This window comes from Cucurbita maxima, unplaced genomic scaffold (genome assembly GCF_002738345.1).
Source record: "Cucurbita maxima cultivar Rimu unplaced genomic scaffold, Cmax_1.0 Cma_Scf00042, whole genome shotgun sequence".
Lineage (NCBI taxonomy): Eukaryota > Viridiplantae > Streptophyta > Magnoliopsida > Cucurbitales > Cucurbitaceae > Cucurbita > Cucurbita maxima.
Window position 1 is genome coordinate 585,427 of NW_019272058.1, and position 27,290 is coordinate 612,716.

General features: G+C 33.2%; 1 non-coding gene across 1 annotated transcript; it reads right to left on the reverse strand.

Moving 5' to 3' along the window:
* Positions 1-24,725: 24,725 nt before the first annotated feature.
* TRNAC-GCA lies at positions 24,726-24,797 on the reverse strand. The gene has a single exon. It is a non-coding gene; the product is annotated as a tRNA-Cys (tRNA).
* Positions 24,798-27,290: the final 2,493 nt, after the last annotated feature.

Below are 27,290 nucleotides of genomic sequence, written 5' to 3' on the forward strand. Positions count from 1 at the left end.
TTACCACAGAGGTTAATAAATCGTTTGTCTATTAGAAGAGAACTTGGAATTAAATTCTTTATAGTTGGGACAAGGGATGTTTTAGTCAAACCAAGTATACTTTTTAGTTTTAAAATAAATTAATTTTTTAGTTTAAAATAAATTGATTTTTTTAGTTTTAATTTTATTCCAAATAAATTAATTTTGATTTTAATCCAATTAATATTAACTTAATCAACAAAAATTTGTATTTTTTTAAAATTATAAGCTGAATTAATAAAAAAACCCAATCTCAAAACTACTGTTTAACTTTCAAAGTGTTGAAAAAAAAGATAGATGAGAAGAAAATTGTGTTCATTGGGAGAAAATTGAAGGTCATTTTAGGGGAATGGTTTTCAGGATTAGTATAAGATCTTGAAAACATAACAAGAAGTAATATCCTAGCTTAAGGTTGCGATTAAGAACCTACTAGTAGGCTACTTACTAAGTTTTACTCACTCCATGTATATCATTTGTTTTCAAGTAACTAAGAGTTGGTCGTGGATGAGAGCGGAGTTTGGAGTGTGGGCCATGGACTAACTCTGTTTTTAATCTAGTATTTTTTTTTTTCTTCTTTTGAGTCGACTTCTTATTTTGTGTTTGTAAGAGTATGTATATGTAACACCCAAAAAATGAAGGAAATTAGCTCTCATAAGAATAAGCCACTCGTGAAAGACTCAAAGGATAGAAAGGAAAAAAAAAATTAAAGGATTAAGCAAGAACAAGGTACTTAGTCAAGTGAGTACCCTACCAAGTGATTTCAAGGAGTTAAAAGGCCTTTTGAAAAAGGATCGGAAAGGAAAAAGTAAATGAAAAGGGCAAAAAAGTCATTTTATCAATTATCAAATATCTTTCTGGATTTGTAATTCCTTATCTAGAAGGAATCTCAAGATTCAAAATTAAGAGAAAATGATAAAAAATCGATGAGGAATTTGTAGAAAAATTTTGGATTTTTCGAGAAAAATAATAATAAAATATTCGAAAAGTGGCAAATTACCAAAATACCCTTGGAAGAATGGATAATCACATAAATGCCACTCTAATTAGAATCAGAGCATCTGCCGTGACCATCTGAGAAAATTCCTTCGAACTCAAATCTCAACCGTCATATCTCATCCAAAATTTGATATGATCTAGAACGAACACGCCCGGATCATCACATCCAACAGCTAGTATTCAAAGCCAAAGACGGTAAGGCTATGATCGGATTTGATATCTCCAAAAAATTATTTAGAAAGTTCGATCTCTAAATAATGAAGATTCTGAAGCTCTCAATGTCGGTTTAAGCTCCTCCTATAAAGTCTGAAGTAAGAGCAACAATACGGAATAAGAATCGAGAAAGGTCGATCCCCCAATTGAAGGTAATAAGCATTTAGATTGTGGGTCTCCTACTCTTAGATTTCTTCCAAATTCGGGAGCAATCCTCCACCATCTCTCTTCAAATTTATTCCTACAATTTCTCAACAAGGTTACCCACAAGTTCTATGAAGGAATAGAGTGATGAAGGTGCCCAGAATCCATTCCCCTAATTCAATCTGCCATTGAAGAACTTCAAGGAAAACTTGAAAATCCAATCCGTGGATACATGATGACTCGTCGAGCAAGAATGATTCCAATCCGTTTCTGCACCTCCAAGGAATGCTTCCATAGAAGACCACGAAAAAAAAAAAAACCTTGAGAGCGTACTGAATTGAAGGAAATAGGTTTCGAAATTAAATTGGGGATAAGAGTCGAATTCCTAACTACGATCTTTGTTCCTTTAAATTAAGGATTCCTCTAGCTTCAGAAGAAGTTGAGTAAACTTGATGAAGGAATCGAGAGCTGAAACGTCATAGAACAAGCTACCCACGAGATCGAAAATCTGGCGTTTCGAGTGAGTTGCATACCGAGAATGATTTCTAAAAATTAAGATCCTACACTCAAAGACGTTCCTCCAAACCAATTCCTTTAGCCTAAAGAAAGCATATGAAAGAGGTTCAATAAAGAAATCCTTGACTTTATCTCCAGCGATAAATCAGATGACTTTGGAAGCGTTAGGCTACGATCCACGAGAATGTATCAAATAAATCCCTAGCCCTTTCTTTAACCCACTCATTAGTAAGTAAATCTTATTTTAGGAATCATGACCTACATCCCTTATCCATATTGTATGAATCCTTTATCCCTTATCCTTGTTATATAAATGTCTTGTGTTGTCATTGTGTGATTTCGCATCAAGGTGCTTTCTTAGAGATCCTACCCAAGAGTTGAACCCAGGTCATTGGGTTCAAAGTCAAAAGTGCTAACCATTATGGTTTTCCTATTTTATGCAGATTCCACAAGAAGATAGATCCTATCACGAGTCAAACTCAAGTTATTGGATTCAAAGTTCTAGAGCTATTTTATCTAACTCGTTGTAATCTTGAGCACCTTTAGAGTGGATGCAGAAGTTACCCTCCAATGTTGATTGAAGCTCTTTGAGAACATGTAATTTTATATATTTCTTATAGTTAATTTAACATGAAAACTATATTATTTTAATATTCCTTCGAGAAACAAGGGTTGAAAACTATATTATTTCAAACCCTCCATTATTGCTTCTACTTTGCGTAAAAATGCTTCCACTAAATCATGTTACTAACTAGTTGGTTTGGTTCGGTTAAATTAAGTTAAATTAAAAGTTTAACCCCTAATTTTTTTTGTCTATGAACAAAGTGTCTGTCTAAAATAAAAGGCCCCAACCAAATTTGAATTGGTGACCTCTTAATCTGTAATCAAATGCTCTACCACTTAGCTACGGACTCATTTTGCATGATTTCAACCTTAGTTATCCCTTCTACAGAGTGTCAGTCCAAATGTGTAAAAAGTGTCTGTCCAAAATAGAAGGGCCCAACCAAGTTCGGCCCAACCAAGTTCAAACTGGTGACCGGTCAAATTCTCTACCACTGAGCCATGGATCCATTTTGTAGGATTTTAATCTTAGTGACCCCTTAGACATAGTGTCGGTCAAAAAAGTGTAACAAATTTTTATCCAAGATAGAAGGGCCCAGCTAGGTTTGAATTGGTGACCTTTTGATCTGCAGTCAATTGCTTTAACATTGAGCTATGGACCCATTTTGTATGATCTTAATCTTAGTGATCCCTTCTACAGATTATCGATCCAAAAGTGACCCTACCAAATCGGCTATGGACCAATTTTATATAAATTGGTGGATTACCTATCGGAAATTAAACACAGGTCGTTAGATTCAAAGTCGAAACTGCTAACCACTACACCATAGAACCACTTGTTAAACTTTATTTGGGCAGTGATTTTGATAAGCGCCAACAACGTTGGATTTTGCAAAGCTAGAGGTCGTAGTATCCTTGCAAACTTTCACAAGGAAAGCTAACTTAACGAATTGATTTCAACCCAGAGTAGGTTAGAAGGATAAATAACTCTTAGATTGAACTTGGAATCTAAGATCGTCACTCTTAGATTCCAAGACGACTCACTCAAGAATTAGCTTGATCATGACTAATCCAATAAATAGATTTTAATACCAAACCTAAAACAAGGTTTGAAAGAAACATAACATCCAAATGGTTTCAAATACAAAGTTTTTGTACTCCACAATGTTTTTAAACTTGAATATTACAAGCATTTAATACGCTAAAATGATAATTCAAACATAATGTAGTTCATTTACAAACTACCAAAAGCTATTAAATACAAATTGAAGAAAATAAGAAATAACATAAATAATCTTAAATGTAATTCAACTCCCAAGGATAAAATGTCTTCAAATTACATTCCAATATAAGTGATATCTTATTGCCACTCAATTCTTTTCTTGATTTATTGTAATTGAACTTAAAAGTGTAACAAATAGGCTCGATTTATTTTAAATTTCCTTTAAAATTTTTGTACACAGAGTACAATGGAAATAATATATTTTTTTTTACTGTTTTGTAATTTGTATGGTATTATTCGAGGCTTTTGAATGAAATATGATAATTGATTCCCTTGTCCTCTTTGACAATTTTAGATACCTCCATATCCGATATTTGATGCGTAACGTTTCACTATGAGATCTGCCCTTGGGTCAATAAGACTTAAGGAGAGAGTTTATTTGACTAATGATTTGATTTTTTGTTGTTGTAGAAATATCCCTTACAAATCAAGACTTTGTATTATTTTGAAGACACTCATCAAGACATTTGTAAATGTGCCTCATATCTTGAAGGATTTAAGACACACAATTTTGAAAACCTAAAAGTTTTTTGAAGTTGGCTTTTCTAGGATACGTCATCACCAAGGTTTGAGACAAACTCAATGGACCATTGGATGAGTTTTATAAGGCTCAAATAAATTTAAAATCGAAGAAAACGGATCTGATTTTGTTATTATTTGATATTATTTGATTTTGGGTATGGACACAACTAGCTGATTTCTTTTGATTACATTAATGAATGTATGTAGATGTTTAAAGGGTTGATCTTAATGGTTTTAGAAACTATCAACACATCATCAATATAAACTATTGAATTTTTTTGAAGGGATTGAAAATATCATTCATAATCTTCAGAAATTTTGATGGGGCGTTTTTTCGGCTAAATGGCATGACGTTCCTCTCATATTTTTTAAACTGGACATTAAATGCTATTTTATATTTGTCCTTTTAGGAAATTAGAATTTTCCAAATCTCAATTTCATATTGAATTTTATAAACACAGTTGACTCTAAATTCTTTTTATCAAATCATTTTTGTTTTGGATTGGATATCTTATTTATTCTAAAACCTTATACAAAGGTTTGTAGTTAATTACTAGTATCAGAATTTCTGGTTTCTTTTCACCATGGTGTTAACCTAAAATGTCAAACATGACCACATGCTCTTTGAAGACCTTATTGGCTTCCTCGGCAAAATATCACCTAAAAAAAATGTCAGAGTATATAGTGTTTGATGCTTTTTTATTTAACCCTAGGGTTCTATTTACGGTGAACATGTGATAATTTATCAAATTATATATTTGAATACCTAATACATTAAGATATAATGTCTTATTTAAATAATATTAAAATGTCGTAGAATATCAAAATATATGTTTAATTAATATGAATCTCATTCAAATTTCAAATATATATTTTTATTTAATGTTTATGATACACATCAATTATTTTAATATTTAACATATAAAATACGTTAACATGTTTTGATATTATACATCAAGACTATAGGAACTTGCTCAGAGGACCTGAAAGTTACATTGCCCAATGCATCTCAGGGACGATGCAAAACTATGGTGGCGCTTGAAGGTGAATTGTATAAAAAAACTAGCCGTGCACGAAAAAATCATGGGAAGACCATTGATGAAATTGAAGCAATCGACCCTCCCCTAGATGGGTTTCCAATAAAAGACCTAATGTTTGATGTTGACTCTTTTGAAGAAAGAGCCACACGATCGAAGAACAAGAAACGTGGCGGTAGCTCTGAGAACTCTATCAAACATAAAAAAACGTTTCGAAGAGTTAGACGTTACACAGAAGATCTGGCTTTCATCAAGGTGACTCGAGATTGATTCTCGGCAATGAAATATTATTTTCTTATTTCTTTTATTTTATAGTTTCATCTTTTGTCACCAATTATATTTAAACTTTACCTAGGTTTGAGAAGCACTATAACGAATGAGTTCAATAGTATCTTAAATTCAAAAGACTTTCATGAACTTGGTTTGAGAGGCACTATAATGGTCAAGTTCAATAGTATCTTAGATTAAAAAGACTTTTATGAACTTTGAACCTTTAATAGTGTTATGTCATAGATATTTGGTTCAATTTCAACAAGTGAGGTTGAGGTGATTCAAATGGTTAATGTGATAATTCGGTCATTTTAAAGTTCTCTTTTGTTGAACGCCATCATGAGGTTGAGATGACTGAGATGAGCACCCGAGTGAGTTTGACAAGGAGGGTCGTAGAGAACCACACACCAAGCCAAGCTAATGTTGGGCTTAACAAACTCAAAATCCAAAAACACAAACGCTTAAATGGGAATCGGGATGTTAAGGAATTAAAAAACATTATTTTGACGTAGAACAATATTTGAAGGTTGCAGGAACTTGCTCATAGGACCTAAGAGTTATGTTGGCCACAATGCATCTCATGGACGGTGGCGCTCGAAGGTAGATGATATAAAAAATTGGTCATACAGCATAAACTCATAGGAAGACCGTTGATGGAATCGATGCAACCGATGCTCCCCTGGATGGGTTTCCAATTAAAGACTTGACGTTTGATGTTGACTCTTTTGAAGAAAAAGTCATACGATTGAACACCTCGAAATGTCGCAGTAGCTCTATGAACTCTATCATACGACCTGAGAGTTGAGGGTTATAGAAACTTTCTCATACGACCTGAGAGTTGCGTTAGCCGCAATGCATCTCATGGACGATGCAAAACTACGGTAGTGCTCGAAGGAGAATGGTATAAGTAATGGATCATGCACCATAAACTCATGGGAAGATCGTTGATGGAATCGATGCAATTGGCACTCCCCTGGATGGGTTGCCAATCAAAGACCTAACATTTGATGTTGACTCTTTTGAAGAAAGAGCCACACAATCGAACAGCTCGAAACGTCGCGATAGTTCTTAGAACTCTAATACGCACAGGGAAGGATGTGTCGAAGAGTTAGACATTAAGCAAAAGATCATGCTAAAACTCTTCAGCGATCTGACAAAAGACTTCACGACATCTTCACCAAAAATCCATTATCGTCCAGCGTCTAGGATATCTAAATTTCACCCAGGAGACTCGGGTTTGATTCCCAATGGAATATTATTTTTACCTTTGTTAGTGTTATGTTATAGACATTTGGTCAAGTTCAGCAAGTAGAATTGAGGTGATTCAAATGGTTAATGTCACGAACTTTGTACCTTTGTTAGTGTTATTCTATAGACATTTGGTCAAATGGTTAATGTGACTTTATTTTATTCAAATTGTTAATGTGATAAATGATTGAGGTGAGCACACGAGTGGGTTTGACAAAATTGAAATAAAATCACTAAAAAAAAATCAATAAAATTTAAAAAAATTGGAAAAAAAAAAAATTAGCCTTATGACACTTCCTTCAACTCCAAGAGCCGTAAACCAAGGATTCCTTCGCCCAAGACCCATGATCCAACTCCCAACATAGAAATGATAAGCTATAGAATCATTCAAAGAACCTCAATGGATGGGCTACAAACTCACATTACCAATCTTGACAACTGGACGTGTCATCAGCGTTAGAAGAACGACCGCATCAGAGTAAGTCATGGGGATAGAAGATCCCGTTGAAAGATGATAGACCAACAATAATCTTGAGCCCAACAAGCCAAGCTTCTGTAGAAGCAAGAACCCTTGTATTAAAGAAATTAACACCTTCTTATACAAAATTTGGATCAACCAAAAGATAAAGGTATAATTAGATTATGAGATCCAAGAGTGAGAAGCAAGATTTGAAATCTTTTTCTAAATTGAGTCACTCCACAATACTTGATCAAGGCTTGATTGAATAAGTCAGATGCAATTTACCACAAGAATATGCAATTTACCACAAGAATTGCATGAAACTTAGAAACGACAAAGATATGCTCAGATTTCTATAAGGGGAACGTCACAACACGAGAGATCAATTTCATTGATCACAAATATGCTTTTACATAATAATTTGTTGGTATTTATAGTCTCCCCAAAAAAAGTTAGTGGCCGTGATTTAATCTTGATCCCTTTAAATCTCCACTGAATACGAAGTCAATATGAGTGTTACAAACTTTATGAAATTAAAATAATAAATAAAGTTTTGTAACCACTCATGAAATGATGCTTGCAACTTCATCCGCTACTTCAACCGTGCAAATATTTACTTTTGAATCTCCAAATGGTCTTGACTCAAACAAATCAGCTTCTAACACATGAAATAATTTTTGAACTTAGCCTATCCAATTTTGTAGATGATGTATGAATGCTTGTTGAATCTTTTGGCCTTGGGTTGTGTAATAGGTCCAATTGGAACAACGTGATTCTTATCATCATCACCCTCTTTAAAAGGATTCGTTCTCGAATTAGAATAATCACTAAATTTAGATTAAATAGTCAAGTAATTTAAAAAAAAATATAATTAATCACTAATTTTAAATTGAATAGTGAGTAGTCAAGTTATGTGACTTGAATCAGGTGCGGTGAAGAACGTGGATCGAACACGTGACCTTCAAATTTTCAGTCTGACGCTCTCAAAACTGAGTTATCCTTGCTAATATTTAAAAAAAAAATCATAAGTAAAGGTATTTCCACTAATTCATTATATTTTAAAAAGAAATAATCACAAACTTTAGATTGAATAAAGTTATGCAACTTAATGGACTTATGCAACGTAAACCAAGTGTGGTGAACGTAGATTAAACACATGTAACGTTCAATATTCAGTCCCAACTGAGCTATCCCCGCTAACATTAAAAATTAAAATTCATGTGTAAAGGTATTTCTGCTAATTCATTGAATAGTTTGATTATGCAAATGGAAACAGGTGCGGTGAACGTGGAGATTAAACACGTGACCTTCAAATCTTTAGTTTGACACTCTCCCAACCACTAATTCATTATATTTTAAAAAGAAATAATAATCAACTAAACTATAAGATGCGATGAATGCAAATCGAACACAAGACCTACCTTAAAGGTAAACTTACGATGCTATGAACCAAGTGCGGTGAACATGGATCAAACACGTAACCTTCCGATCTTCAATCTGACGCTCTCCCAACTGAGCTATCCACGCAATCATTAGAAATAAAAATTCATCAGTAAAGGTATTTTCACTGATTTATTGAGATTTTAAACAGAAATAATAACTAATTTTTTATCGAATAGTCAGGTTATGCAAATAGAAACAGGTGCAGTGAAAATGGAGATCAAACACGTGACCTTCAAATCTTAAATCTGACGCTCTCCAAACTAAGCTATCCCCACTAACATTAAAAATGAAAGTTTTTATGTAAAGGTAGTTCCGCTAATTAATTGAAATTTTAGAAAGAAATAATAACTAATTTTAGATTGAATAGTCAAATTATGCAACGTGAACCATGTGCAGTGAACGTGGATCGAACAAGATATCTTCAGATCTTCAATCTAACGCTCTCTCAACTGAGCTATCCACACTAACATTAAAAATTAAAATTCATCCGTAAAGGTATTTTCGCTAATTCATTGAAATTTTAAATAGAAATAATCAGTAATTTTTAATAAGATATTCAAGTTATCCAACTTGTATAAGGTGCGGTGAACTAGAACACGTTAGGTATTTCCAATAATTCATTGAGATTTCATAAAGGAATAATGACTAATTTTAGATTGAATAGTCGGGGTATGCAACTAGAATTAGGTGTGGTGAACGTGGAGATCAAACACGTGACCTTCAAATCTTCAGTTTGACGCTCTCCTAACCGAGCTATCCCCGCTAATATTAAAAATGAAAATTTATAAGTAAAGGTATTTCCGCTAATTCATTATATTTAAAAAAGAAATAATCATTAATTGTAGATTGAATAAGCAAGTTAGGTTTTTAGATTGTATAATCAAGTATTAAACGTGTATTAGGTGCGTTGAACGTTGATAAAACACGTGTGACCTTCAAATCTTCAGTCTAACAATCTCCCAACTGAGCTACTCTTGCTAACATTAAAAATGTATTTTCATCAGTAAAGGTATTGGGTACGCTACTCGAAATTCAACAAAAGGCAATAGTATTAGACCGAGATGCCAGATTTAAATCTCGCTTCTGGAAAATTCAACAAAAGGCATTGGGTACGCAATAACACGACATTCCACCCATAAACGGATGGTCAAACAGAAATGCTCAAGCAAATATTGGAAGACATGTTGAGGGCATATGTGATGGATTTTGCAGGAAGCTGGGATAAGTACCTACCCCTTATGAAATTCGCTTATAATAATAGTTGCCAAGCCACCATACAAATGGCCACATACGAGGTTCTCTATGGACGAAGATTTCGATCCCCTATCTTTTGGGAAGAAGGGGGGAAAATGACAACTATTGGGCCACAGCTGGTGCAAATTACCAACGCCGCAGTCCAGAATATTAAAGCTAGGATACAAACCGCACAAAGCCGAGAGAAAAGCTATGTAAACCTAAGGCGCAAGGACATGGAATTGTAGGTAGGGATCATATATTCCTAAAGGTAGCACCCCAGGGGTGCTCAGGTAGGGTTAAAAGGGGAAGCTAAGCCCTAGGTTTATCCGTCCTTTTGAGATATTAGAAAGGATTGGATTTGTGGCCTATAGAATCGGGCAATGCCCATACTTGTCTGCAGTACATAATATCTTTCATGTATCCATACTACGGAAGTATACCCTAGATCCTTCGCACGTGCTAGCTCATGAAACTCTCTTCTTGAGGGATGACCTAACGTATAAAGAAGACTCGATTCAAATAATAGACAAGAAAGTCAAAAGATTTAGAAACAAGGAAATCGCTCTTGTTAAGGTCCTATGGAAGAATCATAGAGTAGAAGAAGCCACTTGGGAAACAGAAGGCAAATAAGAACCTTGTACCCTGACCTAATTTAGAATAAGCACTTTCAATGACCGAAAGTTTTCAAAGGAGAGGAGAATTTGCAATACTCAAGGTCTCCAATAAGAGACAGTGTATAATCCTTACTAGGTTGTATCTAGAAGCAAAGAACAGGTAAAATTGAAAAAACAATGAGAAAATGGTACTTCTTCTAATTTTTATAAACTTCCGAGAATCATTAAATTTTTTATAGAATAGGAATTACAAGGTGCTTAAAAAAGGAAGGCTCCGATCCGAGAAGTCTTTTATGGCAGAAGATTCAGAAAAATCAAGAATAAAATTATAGAAATTCTAAACGTTTCAATGGTAGTTGAAAATTCGTCTATAAATTATGAATTAGGGTAGACTATTAGGGGTAAGAAGCAAGCTTAATCGAGTAACCAATCGAGAGATACAAGTTTTTTGTTTTGGGGTATCGTGTTCATGGGTTTACCTCGAATTCGAGAACTATAGTCCACTATTCATTTCCAAACTTGTTCCTGCACCTTCTAAATAAGTTTACCCCTAAGTTTGGTGAAGGAAAGAGGTTCATCAATAATCCATGTATCAAGTACGTAGAACTATGTGAATAACATGCGAAATAAGTTGCTAGGATCCATACCCATAAGTAACCATTATCTGCCATTACGATGTGTACTAAAAGGCCCCTATTCCTCTTTAGGTAGGACGTGCTGCAATATGTATCATGAAAAGGATGTTATGATAGGCCTACCTTTCCCTTCGGCTAAACGAGATGTCCTACACCACGATTAACCAGTAGGATTACATCATTATGACGACACCACTCATGTGTTCATGGGGAGAAAATTGAAGTTTATTTTAGGGGAAGGTTTTCAGGATCAGTATATGATACATGACACGATGACCTCTAAGTTCTAAGATCTTGAGGTCACGATTAAGAAGCTACTAGTAGGCTACTTACTAAGTTTTACTCACTCCATGTTTATCATTTTTTTCAAGTAACTAAGATTTTGTCATGGATGAGAGCGGACTTTGGAGTATGGGCCATGGACTAACCTCTGTTTTTAATCTAGTATTTTTTTTCTTCTTTTGAGTCTGCTTCTTATTTTGTGTTTGTAACGAGTATGTATATGTAACACCAAAAAATAAAGGAAATTAACTCCCATAAGAATACGCCACTCATGAAAGACCCAAAGGATAGAAAGGAAAAAAAATTAAAGGAATAAGCAAGAACAAGGGACTTAGTCAAGTGAGTACCCTAACAAGTGATTTTACGGCAAAAAAGTCATTCTATCAATTATCAAAAATCTTTTCGGATTTGTAATTCCTTATCCAGAAGGAATCGAAAGATTCAAAATAAGGGGAAAATGATCAAAAAGCTGAGGAGGAAATTGTAGAAAAATTATGGATTTTTTGATTAAAATAATAATAAAATATTTTGAAAGTGAAAAATTACCAAAATACCCCTGGAATAATGGATAATTACAGAAATGCCGCATGAATCATCAAATCCAACAACTAGTATTCAAAGCCAAGGTCGGTAAGGCTATGATCGGAGTTGATATCTCTGAAAAATTATCCAGAAATTCGATCTCTAAATAACGAAGATTCTACAACTCTCAATGTCGGTTTAAGCTCCTCCTACAAATTCTGAAGTAGGAGCAACAATGTGGAATAAGAATCAAGAAAGGTCGATCGACTAATCGAAGGCAATAAGAGTTTATATTATGGGTCTCCTACTCTCAGATTTCTTCCAAATTCGAGAGCAATCCTCCACCATTTCTCTTTAAACTTCTAAATAACATCTCTTTTATATCTCTCAATGTAGGTTTAAGCTCCTCCTATAAAGTCTGAAGTAGGAGCAACAATACGGAATAAGAATCGAAAGAAGCAATCCATAGAAAGATTTGGCGCCACTCACTAAATTCAGTGGTTAATGAGATTTGTAAATCGAAGGTTCCTGTTTGGAGAAGAATCAACAGAATAGCTAATAGCATAAAAACGGATCCCGGTAAAGTATAAAGGAAAAACTGATATGCTGCCTTGATCTTTCTTTGTCTCAAACCCCATACCCCTATAATAATGGTAGAGTCAGGGGTGACCCCAAAGCGGAATTGACCGATGGTAGTTGGTCGAAGCTCCAGTCTCATGAACTGAACTTCGTTGCCTTCCTGCGCGCGAAGCGAATTGGCGTTGTGCTCTAGGTCAGTTTCGGGGCGGGGAGCGAAGAGAGACCAGAAGAATGATTCATTTGGATGAGCTTTTTAAGCCCCAAAACTTAGAATCCATGGAATGAATGTATCTAAATCCATGAAAAGATCTATTCTATCTGTATAGATATGTCTCCTACTCTCAGATTTCTTCCAAATTCGAGAGCAATCCTCCACCATTTCTCTTTAAACTTCTAAATAATGTCTCCTTTATATCTCTCAATGTCGGTTTAAGCACCTCCTATAAAGTCTAAAGTAGGAGCAACAATACGGAATAAGAATCGAGAAAGGTCGAAAATTCAAGAGCAATCCTCGACCATTTCTCTTCAAACTTCTAAATAACGTCCCTTTTATATCTCTCAATGTAGGTTTAAGCTCCTCCTATAAAGTATGAAGTAGGAGCAACAATATGGAATAAGAATCGAGAAAGGTCGATCCCCTAATCGAAGGCAATAAGCGTTTAGATTATGGGTCTCCTACTCTCAGATTTCTTCCAAATTCGAGAGCAATCCTCCACCATTTCTCTTTAAACTCTATCAAATGGTTTTGTGTGTTGTAAAAACAATAGTAAAAAAACTTAACATGATAACTGCAAATAAATGAAATCCAAAGAAAACAAAAGTATTTTTAGTGGTAGAATTATGTTCCTCAGACTTTATTGCTCTAGTATACCAAGTAATGGGAAAGTATATATGGGATTCCTTAAAGAAAGTAATCGTGTATGTTTTTATATCTAGAATTTTCATGATTGTCATATGTATGAAGTGACAGGTCTGCTACTCGAGGCATATTACAAAATAAAAAAAGTAGTATAATATATTAAAAAGATAATGTTTCTAAATATTTGAGTTCATAATTATACAAATATTATCCTAATAAGGTCAATGACGGGAATACACCAAATTTTGGGCAACAAAGTCAACACAAAGAAATTAGAAAAGAAATATGAAAACTTGAGTCGTGAAAAGTGTAAATTGGAAAGAATCTTAGTGGCCGAGGACAACGTAGTGTTATGAAAACTAGCTAGATTAAAAGTGTAAATTGGAAAGAATCTTAGTGGCCGAGGACAACGTAGTGTTATGAAAACTAGCTAGATTGAATCTTCAAATTGGAAAGAATCTTAGTGGCCGAGGACAACGTAGTGTTATGAAAACTAGCTAGATTGAATCTTCAAAGATTAATGTAAATTTTGTGAAAATTGAGAGAAACCTTTTGAGCATGTAGCTAGATNTTGAGCATGTTTGCAATGGCTTAGCCATACAGCAACAACGTGATGCTTCAAATATGAGAGAAACCTTTTGAGCATGTTTGCAATGGCTTAGCCATACAGCAACAACGTGATGCTTCAAATACTCTTCCTTATGATTACATACTAATGGTTCGTGAGAGCCATACAGCAACAACGTGATGCTTCAAATACTCTTCCTTATGATTACATACTAATGGTTCGTGAGCTCAGAAGTCTTTCTTTAATGTTAAGGATATTTAATCCTAAATTATAACTTATCATATATATCATATTTGTTCTTTTATTATAGTATATTTGTCTTCTATTACAGCTCACCATATGTATCATGTTTGCCTTTTGTTACAGGCTCTTTTCATTTATTGTTATTTCCCTCTCCTTTATAATTTATTTGATTGTTTAAGAACTTCATTTGGGTGTGGTGGTTTCAGCAAATACATGAGATTATAAAACGTAGGGTAGTGTGCTTACCAACAATGTGAAGTTAACATGACCATAATAATAGGTTCTAAAGCACAAAAACATGTGGATAAACTTCAAATATCGAGGCGCATAAAAGATATGGACCAGCAACTAATAATGATAGATCCACTACAAGGCATTTGGTCTAGTGGTATGATTCTCGCTTCGGGTGCGAGAGGTCTCGAGTTTGATTCTCAAAATTCCCCCAACAATTATATCAAATTGAAGCATGCAATATAATAAGATTTGAAATAGGTTTTTTAAACCTGAACCAAGAAGTAATTCAGATGGATATTTGGAAAGAAAAAAAAAACTATATTTAATTATAATTTTCAAGTGTCTTTATAACATGTTAATTGAAGAGAGCAAACAACAAGAATAAACAAACAAAGAGAAATTTGTGTATTATAATTTTCAAGTGTCTTTATAACATGTTAATTGAAGAGAGCAAACAACAAGAATAAATAAACAAAGGGAAATTTGTGTATGTATGATTCTCTTCAAATCTTGGAACTATGAGGATTCCTCTCCTTTCTTGACATCAAGACTTACTTTTTCGGGACTTGGACCATAAGAAGTTTCAGGGAGCGAGAAGAGGATTGTGATAGAAGTTGCTCTAGGTAAAACTTCTTTAAATATCTTAGCCAACCATGACTTCATAATGAGGAGTCTCTTGGACAACAATAACATATGGACAACAAATGTCTTAGCCAATTGTGAGGGTCATGATTGCTCAAGGCGTGTCGCCCGAATAACCGGTAAACAATAACATTGGCCAAATAACCGCTTTGGACAATAAATCGTTTACAAGAATGGCTGAGACATGCAACATGCAACCACAGGCAACACGCCTCAGGCAATCATGACTGTGACATCTGCCCCAACACAATTTATTGGATGAGGCTGAATTTAGGTCTCTCGATACGCTTCCAGCTGATCTCATAATGAGGAGTCTCTTCCAACCTACTAGGTGCTATTGAAAACCACTTCTCGGTTTATTGAGTCTTCATGTCTTCTCTGTTCCTGTCTTTCCTACTTTCTTCGCTTGAAACTTTTTCTTATTTGTATGACGTCATACCACCTTCTTATGCTTGATGTCTTCTTGGTCGAAATAATAACGTTTCAAGTTTCTAACGTAGACAACAAGGTTAGTTCGCATCCATAAGAGCAATTGGATTCTATATGATGTCTTCATAATCTTATGGATAACTTTAACTAGTCCATAATATTTTCACACCAGTCTTTGGTTCTTGTTGCTTTGAACTCGAAGTTGATCGGACCTTAACTTATATGAACTCTTTATTTTTCTTGAAATTATTGTGGTTGACGCTTCCGATTGACCCTTCTCTTCATTCGCCTAGATGGTATTTCTGTGTGAACATGTGTTGCTTCAGTGGTTTGTTTTTTTTCTCTCTTCTTCAGTATCTGACCTTGTTTTTGTCTCTCCTGGTGGGGATAAATCCATTATCTGACCTTGTTTTACATCGTGGTGTTTATGTAGTAGCAACAAGGTTTCTATTGAGGTTGGCTCACTCGAGCTCCCCTTTTCAATTACAACAATAGCAGCAAGCGTAGATTCATCATGACTATGATTCTTTCTCAACTATAGTATCGTCATCTTTTTCAACCCTCTTTGTTGATGGATGTTTTTCTGAATGATCGTCGAGTTAGACTCCGTTACTACTAGACATTTTGCTAGGGGCATGTAAATGACTTTGTGTTTTAGCAGGACGTTCATTCTTGACACGACGTCGAAGTCATCCATTTCAACTATCATTAAACAATTTGCCTAGTCCAAGGCTCCAGCTTGATTAGAGTGTTGGATTGGTATGACAACCCTAGAGAGGGGGTGAATAGGGTTTTAACGATAAAAGTGTTTAAACTTGATTAATTTTTCTAATGATGAAACTGTTTTTTACAAATAAGTAGAAGATGATAATTACTAGAACAAAATAATTCAAGTCAAAACAATAATCAAGTAGAACATGCAATAAATCACAATAATAGTTTTGAAATTAAATAGAAAAGAATTAGAGAAAATGACACCGTAGTTTTATAGTGGTTCTGTCAAACTCGACCTACTCCACTCCCCAAACGCCTCTTGGGAATTTGAATAAAGAACTTTCTCGACTCTTTCCACAGATCAGAGTCAAGAGCAAACTCAATCCTTTCCACGGCGTAGGATCAAACCGATACAAATATTTGAGTTTGATAGTAACACACCACAACTCTCTAAAATAGTAGATTTACAATTTGGAACACTCACAACTATTTTCTAACAATACAATAATAATCCCTCTCAACAAGATGGAGAGAAATAAACTTGTAAGCTTGGAGAGAGCAACAAACAATGGAGACTTTGAACAAATGAGGATTGGAGAATTTATGAAAGTTGTGTGTTTAAAATGTGGGGAAGTTGATGAATTTATATAGAGAAGAAAAGTGAAAAAATGTAGGAATTAATATTGACAATTGGATTGTACTGGAATAATGGAAGGTGGAGATTAAAAATAAATAAATAAGAAAATTTTCCAAATTCATTTATTTAAATTTTTAATATAATAATAATATAATATAATAATAATAAAAAGTTGTGTGGGCAACCGTTAAATAAAAATTTAAAATTTATTATAAATATAATAATATAATAATAATAAAAACCATGTGAGTAACTACCAAAATTTTAAAATATAGTAATATAATAACATAGTAAAAATTGATGTAACGGTTAGATTCAAATTTATATTTTGGAAAAATAATTTTATTTATAAATATAATAATAAGAAAAACTCCACCATTTGTTACTCTTCCAAAATTATAAATGTCATACTTTGATATATTTTGATTTGTCAATCATTTTGATTTTGCTGCCACATCATCATGTCAGGTATGTTGTCTCGAATGTAATTTCTTCGTTTTAGCTCTGATTCGAGTAATTGAAAAGTCATTGAAATCGTTATTCCCGACCTTATACTGTGGACATTTCAAAATATTGAATATAGTTAATAATTAAAAGTAGGTTTGTTATCATCAAAACATCAATCAATTAATTGATTGAAATTAATTAAAGTGAGATCAACGGCCAAAAAGAACATAGAGTTCTCATTGTGACTCTTAAGACAGGTAAAGCTTCCAATTTGACGACGTTCATCTTTTTTGTATCTTGATGCCAAAGGATGTTAAAATATTTTGCATCAGTCTCCAGCATGAGTTGTGGGTGGCTCTAGAGTGGACAATGGTGTTCCTTACTACTTTGTGCTTTATCAAGATCTCGACATACATAATATTTATATATTTATTTAACTATAACACATATAGTCCATGGAAGAATTGTAACTCTTATGCTCATTAATATTATAATGGCTACTACCTAAATTATAACCTAAAGTTGATAATTGATGTTCAATTAACCAACCCTAAATTTATAATCATTGTGGAGTGATTGAAATTACAATGGAAGTAGTTTAAACTCCTAGTACCTTAAATGAAGTTGGTCTCTTCTAATAAAACACGAATTTCTCTTTAATATCATTAATACAATTATGCTTCATATTGAACCTACCAAACATGAAACTAAAACTGCGTTCAATTTAACTCTATGTTATTGTCATCTTGAATGACGTGTAAGATATATTCTTGATTTACCTTAATATTTCATATTAAATTAAGCTTTTTTAAAAATCACAATTAGACAATAACAAAGATGAACTTGGGTCTGTTTATTATTTTAAAGAATTTAATTCCAACCTATTCTAATGGACAAACACTTTATTAGACTTTATTGTAAGATTTCACTTCATCAATTTAAGTAGCATTCAACTACAACTGTAAATATCAAATTCTTAAGTATTCATGAACAATCGGCCTAACAATGTCTCTTGGAACTATTTACCAAAGGTGTTAGAATGAGCAGTGTGGAAGGGTTGCCTTTAGATGCATTAGTACCAATTAAGGATGTCAATATCCTAGTAATGCAAAATGCAGAAAGGTTCGTAGTTGAAAAGAATAACGAGAATAGTGGACATCGTTTCATCTACAAGCATGTGGTGAATGGTCTGGTTGGTATAACTAGAGAACGTTGTCCTCACAGAATTTATATTATTATGATAGAAGTTATAAATAACGATGATATTCCTTGGTCTTTTATTACAAAGGTGCAGAACTTTCTTTTTGTGCATGTGATATATCCATCGCCACCTACTTATAAGCTCTCATCTTTTAAAGAAGTTCTCGAGTTCCTTGTCCCCAAGTAGCAATAAAACTACTAGAATACTATCTCTACTTATAATAAGCCCTCTCTCTCTCTCTCGAAATATATGTGTGTGTGTGTTTGTGGGTGTATTACTCTCTTTTATTAATGAAATATGCATAGTCATAATGATATTATGAGTATCTTTTCTATCCCTCCCTTCCTTATCGCTATATAAAGAATATGAAGATTATAAGTAAAAGTGTACAAGTAATTTGTTACTTTTGAACTTAAAATGCTTATAATTCAATTTATCTTTGTTATCAACAATAATTATCAAACGGTATATAATTTTGTCCAAGTAAGGTCGCTTCTCATTCCCTGTATGATATCATAACACAAAATCGAGCGGAAAGGTTAACGATAAAATGATAACAAAAACCCATTCGTCGAAATAACTATAAAGGAAGGGTGTGTTGGAAACCGTGTCTATACTTCTTAGCTTTAATCACAGGTAACTAAAGATATATAAGAACAACAGAATATGGCATGCCCAGTCAAAACATAAAAAATTTATTGCCATGTTATAGTTAATAAATATGGTATGCACAAAGATCCGACATCACACTTCATGATAGGAGACCAATACAGTGAGCTATGGTCGTCCATACCGTCCTTTGGTCCAATTATGTCAAGCAAATGTTGCAGCAAGCAAAGAGTTTTTAATAAGTTCGCTATTGCAAAGAGCTCGGTTTTTAAGGCACAAATGTCTCTGATGTGAAAGGTGCACCAATTCAATGAGGTTTAAGTAACCATGAATAAGACACATGATACAGCTTGTAAACGAAATAATGTCCATGACTCTTGTTATTTTCTTCCACTACAAACCTTCTAGCCTCTTGCACTTTTTTGTCATTGACATCCTTAATTGAAATTAGAATTGAAAAAAACACTTCTCCACAACTCATTATGGAATACCTTTGATATACAGTTTCAACAGATTTACTTTGCCGTGGAATACTTTAAAATTCGATATTTATAGTTGTGAACGCTACTTAAATTGATGAAGTGAAATCTTACAACAGAGGTAAATAAATCGTTTGTCTATTAGGAGAGAGCTTGAAATTAAATTCTTTATAGTTGGGATAAGGGAGGTTTTCGAACAACCAAGTATACTATTTAGTTTTAAAATAAATTAATTTTTTTAGTTTAAAATAAATTGAATTTTTAGTTTTAATTTTATTAGGAATAAATGAATTTTGATGTGGTGTTATGTATTTTAATAAAATTAATATTAACTTAATCAATAAAAATTTGTATTTTTCTTTAAATTAATAAAAATACCATTCAACTTTGCCCTTTATCTAAACAAAACTACTCATAATTTTTTTTTAAAAAAAATACAGTTCAATTTTCAAAAAAAAAAAAAAAAAAAAACTTCAAAACTACTCTTTAACTTTCAAAAGTGTTTAAAAAATTGTGTTCATGGGGAGAAAATTGTGTTCATGGTGAGAAAATTGAAGGTTATTTTAGGGGAAGGTTTTCAAAATCAATATAAGGTCGTGAAAACATAACAAGAAGTAATATCTTAGCTGAAGGTCGCGATTAAAAACCTACTAGTGGGCTACTTACTAAGTTTTACTCACTCCATATTTATCATTTTTTTTACAAATAACTAAGAGTTGGTTGTGGATGAGAGCACACTTTGGAGTGTGGGCCATAGACTAACCTCTGTTTTTAATCTAGTATTTTTTGTTCTTCTTTTGAGTCTGCTTCTTATTTTGTGTTTGTAACGAGTATGTATATGTAACACCCAAAAATGAAGGAAATTAGTTCCCATAAGTATAAGTCACTCATGAAAGACCCAAAGGATAGATAGGAAAAAAAATTGAAGGATTAAGCAATAACCAGGGACTTAGTCAAGTCACTCGTGCCTAACAAATGATTTCAAAGAGTTAAAGGCCTAAAAGGATTGGAAAGGAAAAAGTAAATGAAAAGGGCAAAAAAAAGTCATGTTATCAATTATCAAGAATCTTTTCGGATTTGTAATTTCTTATCTAGAAGGAATCTCAAAATTCAAAATAAGGGAAAAATGATAAAAAAGCGATAAGGAATTTGTAGAAAAATTATGGATTGTTTGAGAAAAATAATAATAAAATATTTGGAAAGTTGAATATTACCAAAATACCCCTGGAAGAATGGATAGTTACAGAAATGTCACTCTAATTAGAATTAGAGCATCTACCGTGACCATCCGAGCAAAATCCTTTGAACTCAAATCTCAACTGTTAGATCTCCTCCAAAATTTGATATGATCTAGAACGAACTCGCATGGATCATCACATTCAACGACTAGTATTCAAAGTCAAGGTCAGTAAGGCTATGATCAGAGTTGATATCTCCAAAAAATTATCAAGAAAGTTCGATCTCTAAATAACGAAGATTCTGGAGCTCTCAATGTCGGTTTAATCTCCTTCTATAAAGTCTGAATAGGAGCAACAATACAGAATAAGAATCAAGAAAGGTTGATCCCCCAATCGAAGGCAATAAATGTTTAGATTACGAGTCTCCTACTCTCAGATTTCTTCCAAATTCGAGAGCAATCCTCCACCATTTCTCTTCACACTTATTCCTACAATTTCTCAACAAGATTACCGGAATAGAGTGCTGAAAGTGCCCAGAAAACATTCCCCAATTCAATCCGTCATTGAAGAACTTCAAGAAAAACTTGAAAATCCAATTCGAGGATACATGATGACTCGTCGAGCAAGAATGATTCCAATCAGTTTCTGCACCTCCAAGGAAGGCTTCCATAGAAGACCACGAAGAAAAATAACCTCGAGAGTGTGCCGAAATGAAGGAAATAGGTTTCAAAATTAAATTGGGGATAAGAGTCGAATTCCTATCTACGATCTCTTTTCCTTCAAATTAAGGATTCCTCTAGCTTTAGAGGAAGAAGTTGAGTAAACTTGATGAAGGAATCGAGAGCTGAAACGTCGTAGAACAAGCTACCCACGAGATCAAAAATCTGGCGTTTCGAGTGAGTTGCATATCGAGAACGATTTCTATAAATTAAGGTCCTACACTTAAAGACGTTCCTCCAAACCAATTCATTTAGCTTGAAGATAGGATATGGAAGAGGTTCAATGAAGAAATAGGGCCTTGAAACCCTAGAATCGGCTACCCAATAAGAAATCCTTTATTTTATCTCCAGCGATAAATCAGATTTTGGATGAACTTTGGAAGCGAATATCTTAGGCTACGATCCATGAGTAGGTATCAAATAAATCCCTAGACCTTTCTTGTAACATCCATCTTTAAGTTTCATGAAGAAATCAAGGAGAGAAACGCTGTAAATGTGGTTGTACAGGCCGAGTTTCAGATGCCGGCGATGCAAAAAATGTGCATCTTCTTCCTGTTCAGAGGAAGAAAATGATGATATGGCCAGTTCAATCGAATTGTCCAAGTCAACTCAAAATTTGACCTTTTCTTGGGTTTTCTTAATTTTAACTCCATTCCAGACCGATTCTCATAAAAAACATTATGGTTTTATAAACTAGACACAATAAGGAGTATGTGGAAGGAAATTTGAAGTAATTCAGATACTGGAAGCTCAAGAATGGAAGTCCCAAACGTCGACGACGAGGCAAGTAGCCCCCTTGGACTCTTTGTTAAGAAATACTTGTAGAAATCGCTTGGATTTTCATATGAACCCTAAACCAAGTATGAATTAAGGATATATGAAAGATCCAAAGAACTGTGAGTTAAGACCCTAAACCGATTAAATAGCTCGAGATTTAAGTAACGTTAAAATTATCCACTATATGAGCTCCGCTGCCTATCAAATTTTAATACTGAGCATATTATAACATGTTGAGGTTAGATATGAAATTTGGTGGTAATTGGATAAGGATAAGTAGGTAAACTAAGAAACGGTGTAAAATGACCATAATGCCCCTATATTATTTCAATATTCACTCGAGAAACAAGGGGTGAAAACTATATTATTTCAAACCCTCCATGGTTGCTTCTACTTTGCATGAAAATGCTTTCACCAAATCATGTCACTAACTAGTTGGTTTGGTTCGGTTCAATTCTTGGGTCCACTAGATGGAATCGACCTACCTCAATTAAACTCTTGATAATATAAAAATCATAAGTTTCTTAAATTACGTTAACTTAAAAGTTTAACCCCTAATTTTTTTTAGAATGTTTAGCTTTGTGTCTAGTTGATCTCTAGATACTTAAAAGTATCTAATAAAATTTCTATTTAAGGAACTTTTCTGTATAAGTGATGTAAGACTTCAGGTTTATTATTAAGGAATTTTAAAGGAGTGATTTGGTATATCATAGAGGACAAAATATTTATTTGTTTCAAATATCTTATGTTGACCATTCTTTTTTGTCAAGTATTTTGAATATTATCATTGTGACTTACTAATGACATTAGATTGAATCTCATTAATAACAATAACCCAAAACTCGAGTAAAGATGACATTAAAATTAATACTTTAATTTCATCTTCAAAATTTATTTCCACTATTTACAAATATTTACAACTTTAAAAAGTAAAATTATAAGGAGTACAAAAAAAAAAAAAAAAAGCTTAAAATAGTTTCAAAATATATATATAAAAAAAAAGATAGTAAGGATCCGTCAAAGTCAACCTCCATTAATCACTTATGGCACCCACAGATGAGGGTAACATTTTTTTTATTCTCTACTATATTAGGCCCTTTGGTTTATTGGCTTTACAAGATGGAGACATGAAGTTTTATATGTTTAAAATAAATTTGGTGGATTGTTTTCGGGTTAACATGTACCATCAAAACTTATTTATTTCTTTGAAATGTTCAAGTTTACAATTTACCTGTTTTCATTTTTCTACTTTGTCGGCCTACATTTAGAAATTTAGAAATGAAGTAAAATTAGTTTGGTTGTCACGCTAAAAACTACCCTAAAGGTATAATCGACCTATTATCCTTCCACCAATAGGAGCAAAAGGCACCGTTACAATGTGAAACTAGTTTCATGTCATTTATTCAACAGTAAGGGTGTTAGCATGCATTTGGAAATGAACCCATATTTAAATAATTTAGATAAAATAGAAAAGAATTGTTATCTCAAAGATAATGATACTATGTGAAACTAGCCTCAAGATGCTTCCTTAACTCTTAGGTGCGGTAAACCAATTGTTCCTTCACCCAAGACCCATGGCCCAACTCCCAACATGGAAGGGGTAATCTAGAGAATCATTCCAAGAATCACATTATCAAGCTCGACAACAAACAATGTCGTCGGCAAACTTATGAAGACTACATGAAATACGAATATATTAATGTAGGATTTTTTAATTTACCGATTTTTAAAATGTTAAATTATGTGAAATTACTGGAAAAGAAGAATATTTTAGAGAGCTCTTCCTTTTTATTTAAGATTTTCATATTTAAGAAAAGAAAAAATGAATAAAAATAGGAGACATTTTATAGATTTAGGAATGAAATAAGGGTATTTAAAAAGCTAAAAAAACACGGAGATGAAATATTAATGATATTAATGGGTCATAGGTTAAAGAAAATGAGTGAGTGAAAATAAAAAGGGAGATGATTTATGCAACTCACTAATGAACGTATATATTTACAATATATTCAAAATAGAGTTTATAGGCTCATAGTACAAAATAAGGGAAAGGTTAAAAAAAATCATTTTAAAACATCAAAAATAGTTTTGGTGGTTGTGGTTGGTCTAGGGCAACTACTCTTACTACACTTTTTTCTTAATGATATCTTGGTTCTTGTCCGAGTAAGTAGCCTAATTGTAAGTTTTTAACCATGTTGTTTCATAGTGGGTGCTTGGATACCACACTCTTTTCTTAATGATATATTGGTTCTTGTTCGAGAATAGTAGCCCTAAGGTTCTAAGTACATGGTTCTATGTGGTGGAGGACTTTGCAATAAGGTTTGGAATCGGTAATTATTCTTATTTCTTTTCCTTTAGACACTCGATGGATGGTCGGGAGCAAACCGAACAAAGTGTCTGTCCAAAAAAAAAGGGCCCAACCAAATTCAAACTGGTGACCTCTTGATTTGCAATCAAATGCTCTACCACTGAGCTATGAACCCATTTTACATGATTTCAACCTTAGTGACCCCTTCTAGAGAGTGTCAGTCCAAAAGTGTAATAAGTGTTTGTCCAAAATAGAAAGGCCCAACCAAGTTCAAACGGATGACCGGTCAAATTCTCTACCACTGAGCCATGGATCAATTTTGTACGAATTTAACCTTAGTGAACCCTTAGACATAGTGTCGGTCAAAAAAGTGTAACAAATTTCTATCCAAGATAGAAGGACCCAACTATGTTCAAATTGGTGACCTCTTGATCTACAGTCAAATGCTTTATCATTGAGCTATGGACCCATTTTGTATGATCTCAACCTTAGTGACCCCTTCTACAGATTATCGGTCCAAAAGTGACCCTACTGAATTGGCTATGGACCAATTTTGTATAAATTGGTGGATTACCTATCAGAAATTAAATACAGGCCAGTCAGATTCAAAGTCAAAAGTGCTAACCACTACACCATAGAACCACTTGTTAAACTTTATTTTGGCAGCGATTTTGATAAGCGCCAACAACGCTAGATTTTGCAAAGCTAGAGGTCGTAGTATTCTTACAAACTTTCACAAAGAAAGCTAACTTAACGAAGTGATTTCAACCAAGAGACAGGTTAGAAGGATAAATAATAACTCTTAGATTGAACTTGGAATCTATGATTATCACTCTTAGATTCTAAGATGACTCACTCAAGGATTAGCTTGATCATGACTAATTCAATGAATAGATTTTAACACCAAACCTAAAACAAGGTTTGAAAGAAACATAACACCCAAGTGGTTTCAAACATAAAGTTTTTGTATTCCACAATGTTTTCAAACTTTAATATTACACGCATTTAAATAAGCCAAAAAGATAATTCAAACATAATGGAGTTCATCTACAAACTTCCAAAAGCTATTAAATACAAATGGGAGAAAATAAGACATAACATAAATAATCTTAAATGTAATTCAACTCCCAAAGATAAAAAGTCTTCAAATTACATTCCTATGTCAAGTGATATTTTATTGCACTCAATTCTTTTCTTTATTTATTGTAATTGGACTTAAAATGTGACAAATATGCACCACCTTTATTAGATTTATTTTAAATTTCCATTACAAATTTTGTACAGAGAATACAATGGAAATAATATATATATATTTTTACTGTTTTGTAATTTGTATGGTATTATTCCAGGCTTTTGAATGAAATATGATAATTGATTCCCTGTCCTCTTTGACAATTTTAGATACCTCCATATTCGATATTTGATGCGTCACGTTTCACTATGAGATCTGCCCTTGGGTCAATAAGACTTAAGCAGAGAGTTTATTTGACTAATGATTTGATTTTTTTGGGTTGTAGAGATATCCTTTACAAATCAAAACTTTGTATTATTTTCAAGACACTCATCAAGATATTTGTAAATGTGCCTGATATCTTGAAGGATTTAAGACACGTAATTGAGAGAACCTAAATTTTTTTTGATGTTGGCTTTTCTAGGATACGTCATCACGAAAGTTTGAGACAAACTCAATGGACCATTGGATGGGTTTTATAAGGCTCAAATAAATTTAAAATCCAAGAAAACGGATCTGAGTTTGATATTATTTGATTTTGGGTATGGACACAACTAGCTGATTTCTTTTGATTACATTAATGAATGTATGTAGATGTTTAAAGTGTTGATCTTAATGGTTTTAGAAAATATCAACACATCATCATTATAAACTATTGAAATTTTTTGAAATGATTGAAAATATCATTGATAATTATCTGAAATTTCGATGGAGCATTTTTTAGCCTAAATCGCATGACGTTCCTCTCATATTTTCTAAACGGGACATTAAATGCTATTTTATATTTGTCCTTTTAGGAAATTAGAATTTTCCGAAATCTCAATTTCATATCGAATTTTATAAAAACATTTTGACTCTAAATTTTTTTTATCAAATTATTTTTGTTTTGGATTGGATATCTTATTTGTTCTAAAACCTTATTCAAAGGTTTGTAGTTAATTACAAGTATTAGAATTTCTGGTTTCTTTTCAACATGTTGTTAACCTAAAATGTCAGACATGACCACATGATCTTTGAAGACCTTATCAGCGCTCCCTCTGCAAAATATCACCTAAAATGTCAGAGTATTTAGTGTTTGATGCTTTTTGACTTAACCCTAGGGTTTTATTTACAGTGAACTTGTGATAATTTTTGTCAAATTATATATTTGAATGCCTAATACATTAAGATATAATATCTTAATTAAATAATATTAAAATGTCGTAGAATATCTAATATATATTTAATTCATATGAATCTCATTCAAATTTCAAATATATATTTTTATTTAATGTTTAGGATACACGTCAATTATTTTAATATTTAACATATCAAATACGTTAATATGTTTTGATATTATACTTAGAAGACTATAGGAACTTGCTCAGAGGACTTGAGAGTTACGTTGGCCCACAATGCATCTCATGGACGATGCAAAACTATGGTGGCGCTCGAAGG